The sequence below is a fragment of the Triturus cristatus genome, chromosome 6, assembly GCF_964204655.1.
Source record: "Triturus cristatus chromosome 6, aTriCri1.1, whole genome shotgun sequence".
In the NCBI taxonomy this organism is placed as follows: domain Eukaryota; kingdom Metazoa; phylum Chordata; class Amphibia; order Caudata; family Salamandridae; genus Triturus; species Triturus cristatus.
Genome location: NC_140589.1, coordinates 1858831198 through 1858853547, shown reverse-complemented (window position 1 = coordinate 1858853547; position 22350 = coordinate 1858831198). Strand labels below are relative to the sequence as shown.

The 22350-nt window shown below is 47.0% G+C and overlaps 1 long non-coding RNA gene across 1 annotated transcript in view; it reads left to right on the top strand.

The window, feature by feature from the left end:
* Positions 1–22350, top strand: part of LOC146822210 (uncharacterized) — an 82772-nt gene that overhangs the window by 24343 nt on the left and 36079 nt on the right. The window contains exon 2 of the long non-coding RNA XR_014962819.1: positions 11010–11147. This is a non-coding gene — a long non-coding RNA (uncharacterized LOC146822210). The remainder of the gene's footprint in view (positions 1–11009; positions 11148–22350) is intronic.

The following is a 22350-nucleotide window of genomic DNA, read 5'->3' as shown; positions in this document are numbered from 1 at the left end:
CTCTCAGTTAAAATATTGTACTATTCTGCATTACACAACAGCATTGGTTCCCTGCATGAGCAAATCCACCCAACCACCATAGACTGTCCATTAGCCCTGAGATCCACAGGAGGAACAGTGCAGGCACTAAGGCGTATCAGCGAGTATCTTCTTCTCATCTCCATGAGTAAAGAACAACTTGCAGGACACATAGAACCGGACAATAAAGGGCCGGTAAAAGTGTGCTATTTACCCTCTGAGAATAATTCTTTATCCTGAAAATTGGGACCTACATGCAAAATCAGTAGTTGCTGCTCCAAATTCCAGTTGTACTAGAGTTTTCCGACATGTTTGCCCATGAAAAGGTTCTGCAAATTTAACTTGCCAAAATGTGTTAGGGGAACCCAATTGTGCACACACAACCAATATAGAACAATGACAGACTGCAATAAGTACGAAATCAAATGATCGGAATGGATTCGAAAAAATATGAAAAGTCAAACGTAAATTCAGTATGCCTTAGAGTGTTTCACCTGAGGGTGCTTAGGTCTAAATTCAGTGTCAAACAGTCTAAGCAGTGGAAAATTTGAGCAAGTCCATATGCAGCTGCAGAATCTGGCTTTGCACAAAACATCAACGAATCTCCTGGAACAGTACCCAGACAAACTCTTCACAAAAATGCAATCAAAAAAATCACATTAGGGTAGTCCCATGAAGTATAAACACAAGGTTAACCCATAATTGTTTATCACTGTCTATTTATAAACCTCCAAGAGTGAATCATTTATTAAATATACAGTTACATAAATGTGTGCGTAGTCATGACATTGTGCTTTTAAGTTGCTCTATGACAACAAGTGTGGCTTTTCAGAAAACACCTGAATAAGTAAACCCACACCCACAGTCCTCTTTGACAAGGTTCCCATTAAAGAGGTAGATCTCCCTCCCCCTTCCAATTCACCCTTATTCTTTATTGGAGAGTAATAATGCAAGCCTCTTCTAATACCACCTGATTATTGCTGACTGTCTTTCATGGACGTCAATTAGAGGTAACCATTGGTATCAGTTGATAGCCTTGACTTGACACTTTATACCCCTGACACTGTCATTGCCCTCCTACCCTCAGCAGTAGTCTTGATGGGAGCAGCAGAAGAAAAGTAAAATGACTCTGAGAGCCCTCTTTCATTTTTAGGTTGAGCATTCAAGACGTTCTGTATATACATATATGTTCATGTACTTAGTGGGCTCTGGAGATCAACCCCAGGACCTGTCTGCTTCCGCTTAGGGACTTTTTTCTGTTCAACTGCCTTTATTTAACTATCTTGATAGAAAACGACCAGTAGTGGTCAGTAGAATACCAGAATTGCTTTCTGCTTGTTCAACTGCTTCTATTTAACTCTCTTGGTAGAAAATTACCAGCAGAGGTCAGTAAAATACCAGGCTCACTTTAGCATTCTCTAGATTCCTGTCCATAGAAATTGTCTTCCACGAGCACCCGTAGATAATAATATTGTTTTCAAATCTTGTATTTTCAGTAATATGACCACCAAAGGCCCTGATTTTATATTAAAAACAGAGCTTTGGACTATATGATTTCCCGCTGAAAGGCAATATTTCTCTCCATGTGTTCCCATACCTGGCTTGTCACGCAGTTTGGTGCTTACTTTCCCTCCATGTTAAAGAACAGTAGATGTTTCAGCACCCAGGCTAATGTGCTGCATAGCTAAATATATATACGGTCCCAAAGGCGAGACCGATTGCATTGCAAATGCTTGTTTTCTTCTCACCCCCTTGACCAACCACTACAAACCTTTTAGTTCTCCCAAAATGTAACCAGGGCAGCAGGTTTGAAAAGTTTCATGCACATTCAACAAATGAGTGCAAAGTTATTGAGGGACAAACGTTTCAAAAATCCCTATCTCTGATCAGCCTAACTATAACTACAGCATGACTACTGTCATTCTGTAATAGATATAGATTTATTGCTCTGCTCCAATTTAGAGCTGCCAGCTGGCTCCAGATCGTTGTTGGTGCCCTATAAGTAACAGGATCCTCTACACCGCTTAAACACTTCCAACACAATTGCTCATTTGTGCAAGAAATACTGGCAATCAACATGCACCCTTTTTAGTCTAAGTTTAAGCAAAGCCTTAGTCACAACTAGTGATGACATTCTGAAGACTTTTTAATCATACCACACACCTTACAGTGAAAATATACAAAATAGTCTTTGACAACCTCATGGTATATGGTGCAGTAATTGGTGCTGATCGCTATACACTACTTACCCTGCCTGAAAATAATAGCCTTTTTTTGTGCAAGCTAAAATAGTAATATTATTACAAAATACATTTCTGTTGTATACATAGGTTTCATTATGTTTTTACTGTAATTATATATTACAAAAAAACAATTAATATTTTTCAAAATTAACTCAAATACTGCTGACCTCATTCATTCTTGGAAATATATAGTAATTATTGCATACATACATTTTATCTTATTTCATTATCAATCATAATTGAATCGCCTGTGGTTTACCCCAATCCAGCCCTAGAAGTCCATGTACCTAGTGACTTTGTTCGATCCATTCATTCTATTCAGAATCAAATAATGTCCGCCTCCTTGTAATTCCTTTTTACTATTACAATGGGTTTTGACCTAATTCCTACAGGTGGGTGGAACTCACAGAAGTTCAATCTGTGGAAGTCTGTGTAGTTGCACCAACTGCACCTTCAGAGCGGAATTTATTGCCCATCCCTACTAATTCCATTCAATATAATATGCAAATAATAAGTCCAAGCCAATGACTCCATAGATTAGACATCATACATTTCAAAAGTTGCCTTTGTTATTGACAGTAAACACAAATTCACAAACTTTCATTAAAAACCTTTTTCATAAAGAAACGTGATAACAAAAAACTATCAACATGCCAGACTGCAAAACATTACTTCAGGTATTTCACAAATATACAAACATCACTGCTTCAATGTTTCATTCCAAAGGTTCTTTGCTGTTCAAGACCAAAATAAATGTTGACTCCAATCCACGCACCTTTTCCTGTCTCAGCCTTGCGTATTATATTTGACATTATCAATTACCTTACAAGGCATGGCATTTTGGTATTCTCCATGATATATGTAGAAGTGCCCAGCCATTGGATAACTGATATCTTTGTTATTATTTGCTCTGAGGTGCTCGATAATCCTTTTTTGTACTTATATTTTCAGACATGGACATTTGAGAATATAGACTGTGTGGTCTAGTATCAGGTTTGCAAGACAGATGACCTTTGATATTTAGCTTTTTGTTATTATAGGGGATTGGTAAACTACTTGCATGCTCCCTAGATCAACATGCTTTACGTGTATGGCATTTGGTAAACCCTTTAACCATGTCTGCTTTTCAATTTGGATGTTACTTTTGATGACCAGTTTGTCCCTCATTGATTTCGCTCTTTAATAAGTGATCTGTGTCCAGACAATTTTATTACAAATCACTTGATCACTCTTGAGTAGATGCCAATTGTTGTTAAAAATCGCTCTTACAGTTCGTTGTTTCCTACGATATGAGGCAATAGATCATCATGCCTGTTTAACTCTTTCCAATCATGATATAGTGCACCAATATCAATGACTCCACAGTTTAAAGAAGAGAGAGATGTACACAGCTCAATTACCTAATTAACTTCTGTCCATGCTCATTACAGCGCAGTGATTCATGGATGTGATCTGGGAAAAGCACAGTCTCCCTTTCGGGTGTGTCCCAGACTAATTAGAATGAGTTAATTTATAAATGCTAATGTCACAGTGCCTTGAGTCGCTCCTCACGGTACATGGGTGCGCAAAAAACCAAGGGGCAGATTTATGACGACTGGCACATCCCTGCATATCAGCAGGGATGCGCCAGTTATTATGCGCCACTGCTGCGCCACCATGGATGCGCCGCATTTATAATGCGGCGCACCATGGGGCAAAAACGGCACAGATGCGTGACGCATCTGTGCCGAAAAGTGGCGCATTGCTGGAGTTGCGTCGCAAGCGCGACGCAGCTCCAGCAATGATCTGGGGGGCCCTATCTTTACAATGCTGCGTCAATCCTTACGCCTGCTTCAAGCAGGCGCAGGGTTTTGACACAGCATGGGCCTAAAAGTGACTGAGTGAAATCTTGTACATTTCACACAGCCACTTTTAGGAGGCGTTCCTGCGCTGGAACGCCCCCACCTGCCCTGGAACGCCTACATGTGGCGCAGGGCTTTACAACGTGACGCATCTCCCAGATGCGTCACTTTGTAAATACCCCGCACCATGGCGCAGGATTTGCGCCGCTGCTGCGTCACAAAAGTGATGCAACGGCGGCGTAAATGAGGCGCAAGTGCAACATAAATCTGCCCCCAAATGTACTAATTCTCATGTGTATACAACTGTGGCACTACTTATGCTCATCAGGGTTGCAGCTTTATTCGCTGATCTTTATTACCCCTGTACTTCCAAGGACCAAGCAAATCAAACAGTCAGATTGAATACCAAATTTCCAACTGTATGCGCCCCATACCTCATAGAAAATATAAATATATACTCTCCACAAATGTCACTAACCATTCTCTGGAAGCACATAACGTTCCTCATACACCAGTGCCAAATCAGCATGCCATCCTTTAGATGGTAATTCCGTCAGTTCTTGCAAATTGCCTGTACTGGTACTGGTGATCGTGTGAACGCAGTTTGAATACTAGTGGCCTCCCTCCCAATTGCTTTCCAATTTCATCAATTACCGCACCGAACTTCCCCTGCAGCCTCCTGCGTTGTTTGTCAATCAAAGCTCGGGGGGACTAAAAAATCAAAGGTTACAGGGACATTCTAGTAAGGGTCCAATAGATGTTTTGGTGACAATATGGGCTTCCATTGGAATTCTCAAGGGCATATTATCAAGCCCATTATCGACGTTTTAGCGGCAGTTTTCTGCCGCCAAAGCAGCGATAATTTTAACTCTATGCTTGATAATATGCCCCTCAATCTTCCCATGCCTAAAACCCCAAAGGAATGTGTTTTTGTGTTATGTAACTGATGCCCATGTAAAGCACTCCAATACTTTTGGGTCAAGTCTACACTATATAAAACTGCAAAACAAATAAATAATAAATACGTGTTTTGCTCACGTCTGTCTTGGGCTACATATGGCTGATATTTGTGTTAAATTTGGGCTCTTTTTTTCTCTGGTGGCCATGTTCGGAGATTTCTTTTTTATAAAGCTGCATAATCTCTTTTTTTACTACAGCATCCTAAATAGAAAATGCTTTCAATTTTCCGCTTTGATTCCTTCGAGATGATAGTCAGATGTGCCACACTTTTGGCCTAAATTCAGAATGTTCGTATTTCAGTCTACATGTCGGAATGTTTTAATGAAATAGAAGAGGAAGATATTTGAGAACTCACTTAACCCCATCGGCGCTGTGCCAATTCTCCCCCTGTGCGTGAGAATTAATGAGTGGGCTTGTTTTGGACGGCCCCCGGCCATCCTTTGCACACGCCCACCATGATGTTGGATGGCTAGGGGCCGTCCTGAGCACCGAAGGCGTTAAAAAGTGTCCTAATTTGTCTTTCTTCAGCACTTACCATAATTTCTATGACAAAATTAAACCCCTCATTTTTTTTCTTTCCAAATTAAATGTTTTAAGTTTGACCAGTTTGATTCAATTAAAATGGCTTCAAGTGTGCCATACATTTGTCATAAGTAAGACTGTTAGCGCTCTAATTGTTCTTTAGAACACCCTGGGAGGCTGCAGTAGAACACAGGGGAATCAACTGACAAGCTGCTCCTGCTGGAAGCACATGTTTTCCTGAGAAAAATCAGACTTCATTCTCATATGGCTGAGCAATATAGAGTGAATCTACAGAAAATATCCTATTATTTTCACTTCTAGCTCCCATTCCATAACCTACAAGATCCATGAAATCTCAGCAGAAGGATTTTTTGCTGGGCAGAAATACCAAAACAACTAAGGATTTAAAATGTTTTATTGCAACTAAAATCTGTTATCACCCTTTTTTTGTTCTCTTTTTTGTGACCTTCGAAACCTGACATTCACTACAATGCATTCTAACAGGTGCTGTCATGTATATTGCTCTCAAGGTTGCTGCCATCAACTCCTGCTAGAAAAGGTGGCAGCCAATCAGATCTCACCATGAGATCTGTGCTTGGACTCTGCCGAGATATACAATTTTGATTTTCCTTTAATATCTCTAAAACTACTGAATGGATTTACACCATATAACAAAAAGCACACTTTCTGGTGCAAGAGCTACCTTTCTGCCAAATTTGGTATAATTCCATCCAGCGATTTGGGCTATAGTCGTTTCCAAAATCTTTATGAGAATTAAAATAGAATAAACACAATACTTTTGACCCCCCCCATTTCCTCAGCCGCCACTGGACAGATCACACCGAAACTTTCCATGTACAACAAGACTCTTGGGCACACTTTTTTGTGAAAATGTATTCATCAAATGGCACCGAAGATATTGCTAAGTCAAAAAACAATGTTTCTATGGAAACTAGGTCCTAACAGCCAGTAGGTTAAAGAAAAAAAAATATAGATAGATAGATAGATAGATAGATAGATAGATAGATAGATAGATAGATAGATAGATAGATAGATAGATAGATAGATAGATAGATAGATAGATAGATAGATAGATAGATAGATAGACTACTGAACAAACACATGCTAAAAATGTATTTTATGGTACCTCTTAATGTGTTATAATATAGAAAAAACTAAAAAAAAGAAATTGCTTTTAGGTTAAAAATCACCTAAAAATATCAGATTTACTATTCCCATCCTACTCTAAATAGACCAACATTAGGAAAAGTGTTAAACTTGTTAAGGACATATGTACTATTTCCAGTCCAAACATAGTTTCATGGGAGTACATGCTGGACAAAAGGTGGGTAGGATTTACTATTCCTTCTGTAAACTTAACCGATTGAAGGAAGTGTTAGACTTATGGATATGGAGTTCCGATTTACTATTCCAATTAAAACATAATCACATTGCAGTGAAGTTGGAGTTCGGCTTCTCTCAGCTCTTGTGTGAAACCAGTAACTAGTTTAGCTAGGTTAACCCAAAACCTTTGTAAATGACCTGCTCCCTTTAACCCGAGTGAGCACTCCTTTTCAGCTTCATCTAGAGAGTGGCTTTTTTTCTGGTACTATTTAAGTAAGTGAAGTTAACATTGCTTTTGGATTTATATGCTGCCATTAATGGATTGGTTTAATTTACATAAGACTACATTTTTTTGATGTAAAGACAAACTTGATGTGGAAGTGGTCTGTCCAAGCGTAAGGACAGATATTTACATTTGATAAATTAACATATATTCAGACCACATCCACGGTGTGACCTTTCTTATGTTGGATAAAATTTAAAGAGGCCATCAAATCCATAAATTCTTGGTCTTTGGAGCTGACTTTTCAATCACTTTGAAATCCTGACCCAATAATTCAAAGCATGTATTACTAAGGGTTACAATGATGACCACTAATGAGCAGATTATCTGATATAATTGACTATAGAATGTTGCCATATAATGTAGGGAGTAATGTTTATACACAAACAAATTAACTTTTGAAGATATAAATTCCTAATATTAACTGTAGGAAAGTGGAGTATTATGCAGTGAGGCTAGTTAGGTCTCACTTTGTAATACTCTCACAATACCCTAAACGGGATCCTTTGGATTCACACTAATACATCTGAAGCTCATTCCTGGTAAAGGGCACCGAGTTGTCAGGCTTTACTAGAGGAATGTCTCCAGCATTTTAGAGAACCAACATGGGTTATTGACACAACACAAAAGAAATCCGACACCAATTTATAAAAATAGAACAGATTTCTATATAAATGTATACACAAAACAAAGGCAATTGGATGAGTATAACCGGAGTCATGAATTTTCAAAGCAAAAATAAATCAATGCATTTCACTACAGTAAAACATTAACATTGTGGTCAATGGGATAAGGCACTCGTGGCAAATGGCACCATGCAACTCGAGTTCACAGGAACCCTAGGTGGGTTAAGGTGATGCTGGCCTTAGGACCAGGTTTAGACAGTCAGTGTATTTTTACCTGGCTCGTAGGGTCTGGGTGCAGAGGTGCGCTGGCTGCCTGTTGTGCTGAACTGGAATTCAGAGGGTGCTCAGTTTGCTGCTTCGACAGTCCTGGTGAGGAAGGGGGTGGTAAACCGTGACAGGCGGACCACTAGTGCAATAGATCAGAGATGTTCTTGAGTTCCATTGAGTCAGAGCTAGAGTAAGGTAGGTGGTAGCTGGTCTCGCTACCAAAAAGTCTTGGTTCAGCAAATAGATAATTCGATGTTCCAGGGTCCTGGGAAGAGTGATAGCTGGCTGCAACTTAATGGAGATCAGCCGGGCTCTGGTCTAGGAATAGGACGAGATGTTATTGCATCTCTGGTTTGTGCAAGTCCTGTTGTTGCAAACAATGGTCTCTTCATGTTGTCTTTTTGCACATTCATCACACCTGAGCTTCTGGTGTCAGTAGTGCCCCTTAAATCCTGGATTTAGGGTGTGGAGGCTAATGACTAAGGGCTACTCACATCAGCAGCTAATCTGCCCCTGAAGTGACACCATCCGGTATAGTGAAGCCTCTACTTTGTCATTCAATAATTGGAGAAGCCTTCTACTTGGCAGTTAACACCAGGTAGCTCGCCCTAGGGGTGTGGCTAGCCTTCTAGGAGTGTGATTCCCTTGACTGTCTAGTTTTTCCAACTGACCAGGTACAAATGTGTCTGGGGGCAGGGGGAGGGCGGTGTCCTCATCTGGGCGGCAACCTGCTTGCATATCAGAGGCAGTGCAGCCTTTGAAGCTCACAGCCATGATGTGCCACTTCACTAGCCATCCTTTCATCTAGGCCTTTGTTTCTGACTCCTGGGAGTGCTCACACCTGGTTACAGGGGGGTCAGATTCCTGTCTTGGCAGCAGCGGATGTAGGCTGTTAGGTAGGGCAAAGGAATGGCTGGGGCAACCATGTGGGCAACCTCTAAGGTAGCCCCCTGCTTACATGTCACATTAAATCTGACTTGTGGTACTAGTCAGCTTTAATAAGACATGGTGTTTGATACCAAACATGACATATTTCAATGGAGCCATAATGAAGTTGGCAACATCGAGATGCCTAGGTGCCAGCTCATCTTATTCTATGGCCACATGATCACTTATAGTATTCTCTAATGGAAGGGTACTACTATAGGGACATATAAGCTTGCACTTATATATCCACACCTTTAAAATAATGCACATTGCCTCCTGGGTTCAGGGGGCCTACCTCAGGGGTGTCTGATTTATATTAAAAATAGTGTATTGGCTTTGGCACCCATGGTGGGGACAACGTTGAGTTTGAACTATTTGAACTGGATTTGTGCGCTTGCAGCCCATTTCTCCTTGCTGTTGTTGAACTATAATTCCATGTTGAAAGGTGGAATTCCCAGCTGCTGTCCATTATTAGTGTTATTGCTATTACCAAAATTATTGTATTATCGAATTGTTTTATCAGCCATCCTTTCATATTGACTATTTCATTTGTGATAGCTTAAGGTGTGTTTTACTTGAGCTAATATAAGCTGACAATCTTCTGTGAAGCAGGATAGGTTGACACTGTGATAGAAGAAAGAGGGTTTAGCAGTCCTTGTTCATGGATTTTGGGCTTAATGCACAAGTGTGGGTGCACTTGCAAAGCCTGCAATTCGCAAGGTCACATGCTTTGCGATTTTATGTAGGAAAGGCATTTCTAACTTAGAATATAGACTTGCGACTCAATCCCACTCCTCTTACGCTAACCAACAAAGGAATGGAAGTTCAGGCAACAACTTAAAGCCTGGATCTTCAGTTTTTACCCTCACATTTTTCTGTGCCTTCCAGCATGCCTTGGCTGAGAGCTGTGTGCATTATAAATCTTATCTGATTGATTGATTCTGAATTGCAAATAGGAAGGCTCATTCTTCTACTTTAGAAAATTAGGATTGATTTGGAATGGTGGGAGTCAGTGTTTTGTGACCTCAATTCTGATTGCAAACCACTGATCAGTTACTGCTCCCTAACTTGGGGATCTGGGGGACGGTCTCATCTTTGAAAACTGCAGCAGACGGTATCAACTGGGGTATAAAGTTGGTCTAGTGGTGCCTACTCATCTCTAACTTTTAGACAGAAATGTGCAACAAGTTATCATATGTCACAGTCAAGAGGTAAATGGCTAGCCCTTGGTTGCACCTACTGGGTGAAGTGATCAACACCCTCTAGGCATACATGATTTTTATAGCAATGGCCATGTTACTTGCAAAGAAGGGGGTGCCAATGAGCTAGGTACATGGTCCCTCTCCAGATAAGAATGGGTGGCTGCAGGGTATGGTCTATTACAATGGCAATTTAGGAGGATCCATGTGTAAGTAATATCACTGCTATCACTGTACATTTCTGGAACCCACTGCCAGTTAGTTATTAGGTGTTCATGCCTATACAGCATGTCTACTACCTCGTAGACCAGTAAATTATATCACTCTTCCATATGTTTGGCTTGCCTTGCCACATTTTTTATTCCAAAGTTTGTCATCCGGCTGACTTTGGCATGTTGCGTACATTTTTCCCATATGCTCATTGTAAAACACCCCATATGCTATGCAAGGTCACTTGCTCTACATTACACAGAACTACCTAACCTCAAGGAATCATACGTGTGTGTGTTGTCTAATTCATTACAAACACATAAGAATTTGTATTTCTCACCTTGTCTGATGCGTGTCCTTTTCAGTGTTAATGAAAGAAATAATAGTTTTAAATAAAATAATTGATCAAGGGATAGAGAGAAGAGAAACAGAGAGACAATATAGGTTGAACAAAGTCATGGAATCTAGTGACTTTTGTATGTAGAAATTGGTTTGAGAAATGCTAAATTGTATAAGTAACGTATAAGGTACTCTTGATATAAAGTAAATCTCTTTTCTTCTTGTTACAGCTCAGACTGGTCTCTGTACAATGCCAACTCCTGCTGAATTGAAGTGCGCCGAGATTGAACCAGCCTGCCAGGATGACTCACAGTGTCTCACTGATCAGAAGTGCTGCATGAGCATGTGCAAAAGAAAATGTGTAACAGGTCTACTAGCATCATTAAATAATGTATCCAAGCAAATGCTTAATTCTGCATGCATATGTGGAATTTGTCCATGAACAGCTTTATAGGGGCTAAGGCAGCAGTGCAGCAAATACAGCAGTAACTAGATGAACCTAGATGTACAACAGATATCAGATTACACGCATATACAAGTGGAAAGCCTGGCATGGAATCAGCGCTCCATGGGGGTAAGGCTAAGGTGGCTGTGGAGTGGGATGGACTGAAGCTTAGACAGTATCAGAATGGGATGAAGAGAGGCTGGCATGGAATCATGATGAGACAGGGTAAAGCTAGGCTTTACTGGAGTGGGGTGGAGTGAGGTTGGCATGGGATCAGAAGGTGATGAGGTGGAATTACAGAGGGATAGAATGAGGCTGATGTGGGGTTGGAATATGATGGGGTAAAGTTAGGTGGGATTGGAGTAGGATGAAGTGAGGCTAAAATGGGATCAGATGATATAGGATACAGCTAGATGTGATCCGAGTTGCTGCAGAACGGGCATCACATATAGAGGCAAGAACTTGAGGTGAGTGACTCAAGCCTGATGAGGACTACGAGCTGCATAAATCCTGTTATGATCTGCTTCTGATGCTTGTTTTGTCCTGTCGGCCACTGATATGGCCTCTTAGCACTTGCTGGCTGCCTGGCCATATGTTGCCACTCTGTACATTCACAGGAAAGCTTAGTAGGTGTGATGGTCTGGTTCCTACAAGAATGGTGCAAGCAGGGTGGTGAATGAAGTAAAGATTTGTAAAGTGCTAGGGCTAGAGAGATGTGGGTTAGTAGCTTGAAGGATGAGGATGATTAAAGGTAGTTAAGTCGTTTTCATGTGTCCATTACAGAGTTGGTGACCGGGGGTGGTAAGGGGTAGAAAGCAAAGAGTCAAACACAGACAATCCACCTTGCCATCCATTCGTTTTTCATAGGTGTAAAACCATGAATGCCATTCATCTGCCTCCAAGCTAACTGCAGTCATTAAAGCCTTTACCAGCACTGCTGCCTCAACAAGAGCAACACTAGGAGGAAGGCCAGGGCGTGGAATGATTACCCCTAAATAACTGGGTCATCTCCTCTTCACCCCGGTCCTAACTGACAGGAAGATGCACCCAATCTCATATATGAGGCAGACACTGTAACAGAACAAAAAGTTTGTAATACCCAGGGTAAGGTTTCACTGAGGAATACCAAAATATAGGTTTCACAATTCAACAGCAGCTAGCACCTGAGCTCGAACATATTCACCTATTTGCGAGAAGTGTGCCTTAAATATATGAGAAGACCAACTTGTTGCCAACAAATATCCTTGACTGCAATCCATCTAAATGTTTCCAAGAAGTAGCTATTCCCCAGGGAGTCCTAACTTGATCAAGACCCAATGAGGCTCCCCCTTCGGAAGACTAGGCTAGGGACACTGTAAACCACAATTGACCACTAAGCATCATTGAGGATGGCTTAAGACTCCATTTCTATGGACCAAACGTAAAATAATATGGTGCCAATATTCATGAAAGCGGCTGTATACTCTAAATAGATTGACAGGACTCTGTGAACGTCCATTATGTGAAGGGGTTTCTCTTCCTCAGGTGAAAGAGATAGGGGGAAAAACGTGATGATGCAGATCCTAATCACTGTGAGAAATGGATAGAACTCAGGCCAAAATGACAGACCTCGCTGAGAATAACTTTGTCCCAAAAAAAAAGAAAATGCAAAAAAGGAGAAGTAGAGAGGAGAGTCTGAGTTCTCGAATATGGCTTTCTGAACAAATGGCTACTAGGAAAATACATTAGCAGAATGGTATTGCAGATCAACTGATTTTTGAAAGGCAAAAACCTACCAATCAGTTTTGAATCCAACTCTGAAATTGATCCGACATCTGCACCTCAAAAGGCTTGAATTGCTTCCTATTGGCATTTTAGCGTCAACACTTAGGGACTGATTTAGATCTCAGCGGATGAGTTACTCTGTCACAATGGTGACGTACATCCCAACCGCCAGAATTTAAATCCCATAGGATGTAATGCGATTCATATTTTGGTGGGCGGGATATCAGTCACCATTGTGATGGAGTAACTCATCCGCCAAGATCTAAATCAGGCCATTAGTGGGACTCCATCATGAACAAAATTACGAAGATTGAAAAGTTTGCCATATTTGAACAATTTTCAATGAACATCGCCTTTGAAATTTCTCTAATCGCCATGCTTACACCATAACAGAGTGGAGCGGCATGATAACTGTTTATTTGATACTACTTTTTTCAGTATCTTTGTGCCTTTATTCTTAGCCTAACAAACTCCACGAACCCAACTGAGAGCCTCTGCAGGACTGTGGAGAGATAGATATGTGAAATACCCAATGAGGCTAGATTGACAGTTGAATGAGTAACAGGTAACAAGTATAGTGAGGTCAACAAGCACCCATCATTAGCAGCACCTTTGCATGATTGTCCTCCATTTTTTAAGTACTCCGTCTTTCAGGAGAATCACTTAGATCAGTCACTTCAGCATTGCAGTAATAATTTTAGCTATATCCCACAATGTTGTGAATTGGTTTAAAGAACAAAAATTGGGGAGGGGCAACTTCACTGTAGCAGCAATTTTGGACACAGACACATGATTAGGGCTGGGCGGAATTTGCGGAATGCATCTTCGTGGAATTTTGAAAAAAAAATGTGGAAAACGAGCGCACAACCTGAGGGACCGTGTACCCGGGACTGGGGTCCCTCGTGCTTGGGCAGGCTCCCCGATCTCCCCGGCCTGGCTGCGTTGAGAAGCAGGGACCGGCCCCGGGCCTCCTGATTTTTGGTCAGGGCCTGGGATCCCACGTCCTGCGGCCTACCAAGTGTCCATCTGGGACAAGAGTCCCTGGTGCAGAGCCCCGGAGCCCTGCAAGGGCAGGCGGGAGCCCTACCGCTATGGCTTGGTGTGGGCAGCTGGGAGTCCTTTCGGTCCCAGCCATCTGGTCACGCCTTTCCCTCGGCCATCCGGTCGCACGCAATGCTTTCCAATGAGGCGACCAGATGGCCGGGCAGCCCTGGAAGTCCCGATGGGGGTTCATTTGCCTCCCCGATCCCAGGCAGGGCTCCAGGAGGTCCGGTGCGTCTGGGCCTAGGGTCGCCTCCGTCACTCGGTGTGCACGGTTTACCAGAAAGGGGGGTAGCCTTCCTCCGGATTACTAGGGGCAGGGTATGCCAGGACACCCCTCCTGGGGATGGCAGTTCTCAGGCGGGGACCAGATGGGCCAAGCCCGGACGACACTTCCCCGTGGTGTCCGGTGCTCCCTCCTCCAGCCCGCGGCGAGGTAAAGTGCCCGGGACGGGCTCCATGGGTCCCCCACACCTCCCATGCCTCCGCTGGGCCTCCTGTGACTGAGGCCCAGCGTGGGGTCTACGAATCCCCCCCGAGCCCTGCAGCCCACAAAGCCCTGCAGCCCTGGAGCCCTTCAGCCTGGAGCCCTGGAGCCCTGCAGGCCCGGAGCCCTGCAGCCCCGGAGCCCTGCAGCCCCGGAGCCCTGAAGCCCTGGAGCCCTGCAGCCCCGGAGCCCTGCAGCCATGGAGCCCTGCGTGGGCAGGCGGGAACCCTAGCGCGAAGGCTCGGGGTCGGACAGATGGGAGTCCTTTCAGTCCCGGCCATCTGGTTGCACCTCTCCCCTTGGCCATCTGGTCGCGCGCAATGCTTTCCAAAGGGGCGACCAGATGGCCGGGCCAGCCTGGAAGTCCCGATGAGGGCTCATTTCACTCCCGGATCCCAGTCATGGCTCCAGGAGGTCGAGCGCATCGCGCCTAGGATCCCCTCCGTCACTCGGAGCGCGAGGGTTACAAGAAAGGTGGGTAGCCTTCCTCCGGATTAGTAGGGGCAGGGTATGCCGGAACACCCCTCAGGGGCTGGTGGTTCTTTGCCGGGGACCAGATGGGCTATGCCCGGGCAACATCCTCTAAGGCCTCCGGGGCTCCCTCCTCCGGCCCGTGGCATGGTAAAGTGCCCGGGACGAGCTCCACGGTGCCCCGGGCAGTCCTCCCCCGGGCGCTCGGGCCCGAGACCTCCAAGTGCCTGAGGCCCAGCCGGGGTCACCGAGCCCCCCAGGAAGCAGAGCCCCCAGAGCCCTGCGTGGGTGGGCAGGCGGGAGCCCTACCGCTATGGCCCGGCTCTGGGCGGGCAGACGGGAGTCCTTTCAGTTGCCGGCCATCTGGTCGCTCCTTTCCCCTCGGCCATCTGGTCGTGCGCAATGCTTTCCAATGGGGCGACCAGATGGCCGGGCCGGCCTGGAAGTCCCGATGAGGGTCCATTCGCCTCACAGATCCCAGCCAGGGCTCCAGGAGGCTGGGCGCGTCCGCGCCTAGGGTCCCCTCCGTCACTCAGAGTGTGCGGGTTACAAGAAAGGGGGGTAGCCTTCCTCTGAATTAGTAGGGGCAGGGTGTGCCGGAAGACCCCTCCGGGGCTGGTGGTTCTTTGCCGGGGACAAGATGGGCTACACCTGGGCAACATCCTCCCAGGCGTCCGGGGCTTCCCTCCTCTGGCCCGCGGCGTGGCAAAGTGCCCAGGGACGGGCTCCACGGGTCCCGGGCAGTCCTGCCCCCGGGGCGCCCGGGCCCGAGAGCTCCGGGCAGAAGAGAGCTCCGTCGGTCCTCCCCGTGCCTGAGGCCCAGCTGCTGTCCCCGAGCCCCCCTGGGAAGCAGAGCCCACCGAGCCCTTGGATCAGGCGGGAGCCCTACCACTATGGCTCGGCTCTGGGCGGGCAGACGGGGGTCCTTTCAGTTGCCGGCCATCTGGTCGCTCCTTTCCCCTCGGCCATTTGGTCACGCGCAATGCTTTCCAATGGGGCGACCAGATGGCCGTGCCGGCCTGGAAGTCCCGATGAGGGTCCATTCGCCTCGCGGATCCCAGCCAGGGCTCCAGGAGGCCGGGCGCGTCCGCGCCTAGTGTCCCCTCCGTCACTCGGAGCGTGCGGGTTACAAGAAAGGGGGGTAGCCTTCCCCCGGATTAGTAGGGGCAAGGTGTGCCGGAAGACCCCTCCGGGGCTGGTGGTTCTTTGCCGGGGACAAGATGGGCTATGCCTGTGCAACATCCTCCCAGGCGTCCGGGGCTTCCCTCCTCTGGCCCGCGGCGTGGCAAAGTGCCCAGGGACGGGCTCCACGGGTCCCGGGCAGTCCTGCCCCCGGGGCGCCCGGGCCCGAGAGCTCCGGGCAGACGGGAGTCCTTTCAGTTGCCAGCCATCTGATCGCTCCTTTCCCCTCGGCCATCTGGTCGCACGAAATGCTTTCCTATAAGGGGGGCCAGATGACTTGGGTGGCCTGGAAGTCCCGATGAGGGTCCATTCGCCTCCCGTATCCCAACCAGGGCTCCAGGAGGCCGGGCACGTTCGCCCCTAGGGTCCCCTCCGTCACTCGGAGCACGCGGGTTTCAAGAAAGGGGGGTAGCCTTCCTCCGGATTACTAGGGACATGGTACTCTGGAACCCCTCTCGGTTCTCAGCCGGCAGCGTGATGGGCCCGGATGCTACCCTGGTTCTGTCCCGAGGGCTGCCGCGTGGCAGGGTGCCCGGGACAAGGGGTCCGGAGGGTCCGGGGAGGTGGTCCTGGGAGCCCCGGCTGGGTCCAGGGGCCTGGCCGGGCCCCGGGTCAGGGGCTCCGGCCCCGGGCCCCGTCCCCCGGCCTGCGGCACTCCCAAAGGCCCGGAACAGGGTTCCGTTGTGGCCGGGGAGCCTCCCCTCGCTCGGCTGGGTTCAGGAGCTCTGACCGGGCCCCTGAGGGCCCGGGGCGGGCGGCCTCCCCATCCCAGGCTCCTTCCTGGGTCCTGCCGTGTGGCAGGGTGCCCGGGACAGGGTCCGGAGGGCCCGGGGAGGCTTCCCCTGCGCCTGCTGACCTGGGGGCCCCGGCTGGGTCCAGGGTCCCGGCCGGGCCCCGGGCACCCTATCCTGGCCTGCGGCACTGCCAAAGGTCCAGGATGGGGTTCCGTTGTGTCCGGGGAGCCTCCCCTCGCTCGGCTGGGTTCAGGAGCTCTGTCCGGGCCCCTGGGGGCCCGGGGAGGGCAGCCTCCCTGCCCCGGGCTTTGTCCTGGGTCCTGCCGCGTGGCAGGGTGCCCGGGGCAGGGTCCAGAGGGCCCGGGGAGGCTTCCCCTGCGGGCCTGGGGGCCCTGGCTGGGTCCAGGGGCCTGACCGGGCCCCGGGTCAAGGTCTCCAGCCCCGGGCCCCGTCCCCCGGCCAGCGGCACTCCCAAAGACCCGGGACGGGGTTCTGTTGTGTCCGGCGAGCCTCCCTTCGCTCATCTAGGTTCAGGGGTTCCGTCCAGGCCCCTGGGGCCTCCCCGCCCCGGGCTCCGTCATGGGTCCTGCCGCGTGGCAGGCTGCCCGGGGCGGGGTCCGGAGGGCCTGGGGCCCCGGCTGGGTCCAGGGGCCCGGCTGAGCCCCGGGTCGAGGTCTTCAGCCCCGGTCCCCGTCCCCCGGCCTGCGGCACTCCCAAAGACGCGGGACGGGATTCTGTTGTGTCCGGGGAGCCTCCCCTCGCTCGTCTGGGTTCAGGAGTTCCGTCCGGGCCCCTGGGGGCCCTGGGGAGGGCGGCCTCCCCGCCCCGGGCTCCGTCATGGGTCCTGCCGTGTGGCAGGGTGCCCGGGGCGGGGTCCGGAGGGCCCGCGGATGCTTCCCCTGCGCCTGTGGGCCTGGGGGCCCCTGCCGGGCCCCGGATCGGGGTCTCCGGGCCTGGGACCCGTCCCCCGGCCTGCGGCACTCCCAAAGGCCCTGGACGGGGTTCCGTTGTGTCCGTGGAGCCTCCCCTCGCTCGTCTGGGTTCAGGAGATCCGTCCGGGCCCCTGGGGTTAAATAAATAGGGCTTTTCAGCCAGTAGGTAACCCTCGGAATTCAGCTTGAGTACTTTTAGCAACTCTGCAAAGCGCAACAACGCGGACTTACAGTTTTTGCCTTTTTCGCGCTCTCAATATGCGTGTTCGCGCACGCGATAACGACTTTTTGTACGGTTCGCTATGCCGAACACGCAGAATTTGCAATCTTGCAAACAATATCTCGCGAGCAATATAAAACCTTCTTGAAAACGCTGCTTTTGTGCATGTTGCTAAAAAAACTCCTCAGATTGTCATTTTGCTGTAGTTTTGGAGCACGGAGTCACTTTTAATTTTTTTTTAAATATTTGTAGGAGAGGAAGTAAGTTCGACAGAGACTCCAACTTCCTCTTCCTGTCCTTTGTATTCACTTTTGTGTTATTATTGTGGTGGGTGGCCTGAGCAGGTGGGGGGTGGCCATTTTGTGAAGGCAGGCATTGTGCTTTTGCCATAGGCTTACATTGTCTGTCTTCCATTTCTTGTTGTTGTGGGTGGGTAGCGGCCATTTTGTGGAGCCATCCAAGCAGTGTTCTTGTTTTTGCCATTCTGTTCCAAGCTTGTGGCCTAGTCTGCCAGTAGGCCCAGAGGTAGTCATCCTCAAATCATGGGTGCATAAAAACAGTTTGTGTTGTCTGTTGAATTTTAACACCATTGATGGCTTTGGATTGAAATGCAAAAGGTGTTTTTTGGGGTGTAATTGCAGTTTTTGGGTGTGTGTTAAATAAATAGGGCTTTTCAGCCAGTAGGTAACCCTAGGAATTCAACTTGCGTACTTTTGGCAACTCTGCTCAGTGCGACAACGCAGACTTACAGTTTTTGTTATTTTTGCGCTTTCAATATGTGTGTTCGCGCACGGGATAACGACTTTTTGTACGGTTCGCGATGCCGAACACGCAGAATTTGTAATCTGGCAAACAATATCTCGCGAGCAACATAAAACGTTCTCGAAAACACTGATTTTGTGCATTTCGCTATAAAAACTCCTCAGGTTGTCATTTTGCTGTAGTTTTGGAGCACGGAGTCACTTTTATTTTTAAAAAAATATTTTTAGGAGAGGAAGTAAGTTCCACAGAGACTCCAACTTCCTGTTCCTGTCCTTTGTATTCACTTTTTTGTTATTATTGTGGTGGGTGTTCCTGAGCATGTGGGTGGTGGCCATTTTGTGAAGGCAGGCATTGTGCTTTTGCCATAGGCTTACATTGTCTGTCTTCCATTTCTTGTTGTTGTGGGTGGGTAGAAGCCATTTTGTGACGCCATCCAAGCAGTGTGCTTGCTTTTGCCATTCTGTTCCAAGCTTGTGGCCTAGTCTGCCAGTAGGCCCAGAGGTAGTCATCCTCAAATCATGGGTGCATAAAACCAGTTTGTGTTGTCTGTTGAATTTTAACACCATGGATGGCTTTGGATTGAATTGCAAAAGGTGTTTTTTGTGGTGGAATTGCAGTTTTTGGGTGTTTGTTAAATAAATAGGGCTTTTTAGCCAGTAGGTAACCCTAGGAATTCAGCTCGCGTACTTTTGGCAACTCTACACAGCGCGACAACGCGGACTTACATTTTTTGTCATTTTCGCGCTCTCAATATGCGTGTTCGCGCACGCGATAATGACTTTTTGTACAGTTCGCGATGCCGAACACACAGATTTTGCAATCTGGGAAACAATATCTCGCGAGCAATATAAAACCTTCTAGAAAACGCTGATTTTGTGCATTTTGCTAAAAAACTCCCCAGGTTGTCATTTTGCTGTAGTTTTGGAGCACGGAGTCACTTTTATTTTTTCAAATTTTTTTTTAGAAGAGGAAGTAAGTTCCACAGAAACTTCAACTTCCTGTTCCTGAACTTTGTATTAACTTTTTGGTTATTATTGTGGTGGGTGGCCTGAGCATGTGGGTGGCGGCCATTTTGTGGTACCAGCCACTGTGCTTCTTCCATAGGCCTCCAAGCTTGTGGCCTAGTCTGTCAGTAGGCCCAGGGGTACTACTCATCAATCATCACGGGTGCATGGAAGTTAAACAACTGTTTTTCTGTTGTGCGTTGAATTTCAACATCATGTATGGCTTTGGATTGAATTGCAAAATGTGGGCTTTACTTTTTTTCTGGGGTATATTTAACTTTTTGGGTGTTGTAAATAAGTGCCTTTTTATGTATATATGTTCATTGTTGTTGCTCCCTGATGCTGCATCCATCCTATGTGATGCACAATTTTTTATTTAGGGCAAACAGGCTACACTACATTTATGTTTTTGTTCTTTGCTATTCTTATTCTTCCTGAGTGTACACAGTACAGTAGTACACCAGGAGCCCTGGCCTTGTCAGTCTCATAAATGGCTATAATGTTGTTGTTCACTGACTTAATAAAATTTAATAATTGTGACCACCCCCCACACACTAAGAAGTTATATATTATATTAGTTTGATTGTGCTATCTTTTGACTGATGTTCTTCTGGCTTTTTTGCTTTTAGGTGCACAAAAGATGGAGGAGGTGTGTCATCATCGCCCGTTGTGGTGCCAGACCGAAGTCCTGCTGCTGTACACGACGTGACGTGTGAGTGACCTGACCAGCCATCTCTGCAACTTGTGCAACTGAGTGCCGTTTTGACATCTGAAGAAGTTGCCCCCAAAGAAAGCAGGTAGCAGGTCCTCCGGTACCAAGAAAGTTGCCATGGAGAAGAAGGAACAGAAAAAGAAGGAAATGTCACTTAAGTCTGGTGTGCCTACCAAAACCTTTTTTGGAACACCAAAAATGATGCCTGCAACAGTGGTGTCTGGGGGCCAAGCTGGGGGCAGCACCTCCGCATCAGTGGGCCCAACCCACCAACCCAGGCCCAAGCAGATGAGTGTGGAAGAGGTAGCCAGCCTAATGGTGGAAAGCAGTGATGCTGAGCCTGAACTAAACTTATCGCTATCTCAAAGTAGTACACAGTCAACGCAGAAGGGAACACAGCAGATAAGTGGTCAACAACAACAGCCGCAACCACCGCCCGCAATAGTAGCTGTTGTTCCTCCTGAAGTAGGGGCAGTTCAGGAAACTGAGCCTCATGCAGAGGAAGAAGAGGAAGCTACTCCTTCAGAAGTTCCATTGTCTTCCAAATCCCCAGCAAGGAAAAGGAGGGTTAGTACATCAAGTTCTTCACCAGTCCCCCCTTCTGATGATCTAGGTGCCACTTGGAAGTCACAAACTGAGTCTGAGAGGGAGACACGTCACAAGAGCAGGCATGGGAGAAGGAAGTTTCCAGAAAGCCTTACACTTATGGAGGTTGATGTAGAAGAGCAGGATGATGATAATGATGATGATGAGCCAGTCATCACGAACATCACTCCCGGCCCAGAGGAGATGGAGACCAATATTTTTACACTATCCAAAATGGCTGCGAGGGATGTAGCATGCATACCTCCAACAGAGGTAACACCAACACGACCTCCAGCTTCCATATTTACATTAGCAAAGGGCCGGGAGCGTCCTACATCCAGCACGAGCACCACCTCAGCAGAAGTAGGTAGTGGTACTGCACAGAGTCAAAGTCAACACACACCCTCCAGTTCATCCGGCATTGGAAGTAGCACCTCCAGCAGGAGACAAAAGTTAAGCTCCCCAGTGTGGGACTTCTTTACGGTTAGCGGAAAGGAGGAGAACATTGCTATATGCTCCGTTTGTCATACCTCTGTTAGTCGTGTTAAGCTTGGTACAAACTATGGTACCGGAGGCCAAATGACCCATCTGAAAAAACACCACACAATCCAGTGGGAGGAGCACCTTTGTCGCATAAAATCTGGAACCATAGCTGTTGGTAGGGATAAACGAGTAGAAAGTCTGCTCACGGTGGAACAGGAAGAAGAAGAAGAGGGAGACATTCTCTGTGGTAGTGGTACACAAAATAGCCCTGTCCCCAGCACTGCAGTGGTAACACCCACATCCTCAGCAACATCTCAGTGGCACAAGAGTAAGAGTCAGCCTGAGACACCAAGGAGTACTGCTTTTAAAAAAAGTGTAACGTTGAGCACAGGAAGGAATACCACTCAGCCTACCATTCTTAGCATGTTTACTAGGCCGGAGGGGCAGTACGAACGCAACCACCCAATAGCACGTTTGTACAATGCGAAGCTGGCTAAAATGTTAGCACTGGACCTTCTCCCTTTTTCTTTTGTTGAAAGGGAGGGTTTTCTGGAATTTGTGACAACCATTTGCCCAAAATGGAAGGTTCCCAGCCACTACTATTTTGCAAGAGTTGCTGTTCCAGCATTACATCACGACGTGATGGAATTGCTTGGAAAAGCCTTAAAACAGAGTGCTGTTCAGAGTATCCACCTGACAACAGACATGTGGACCAGTTGCCAAGCCACTGATTACATGTGCATCACTGC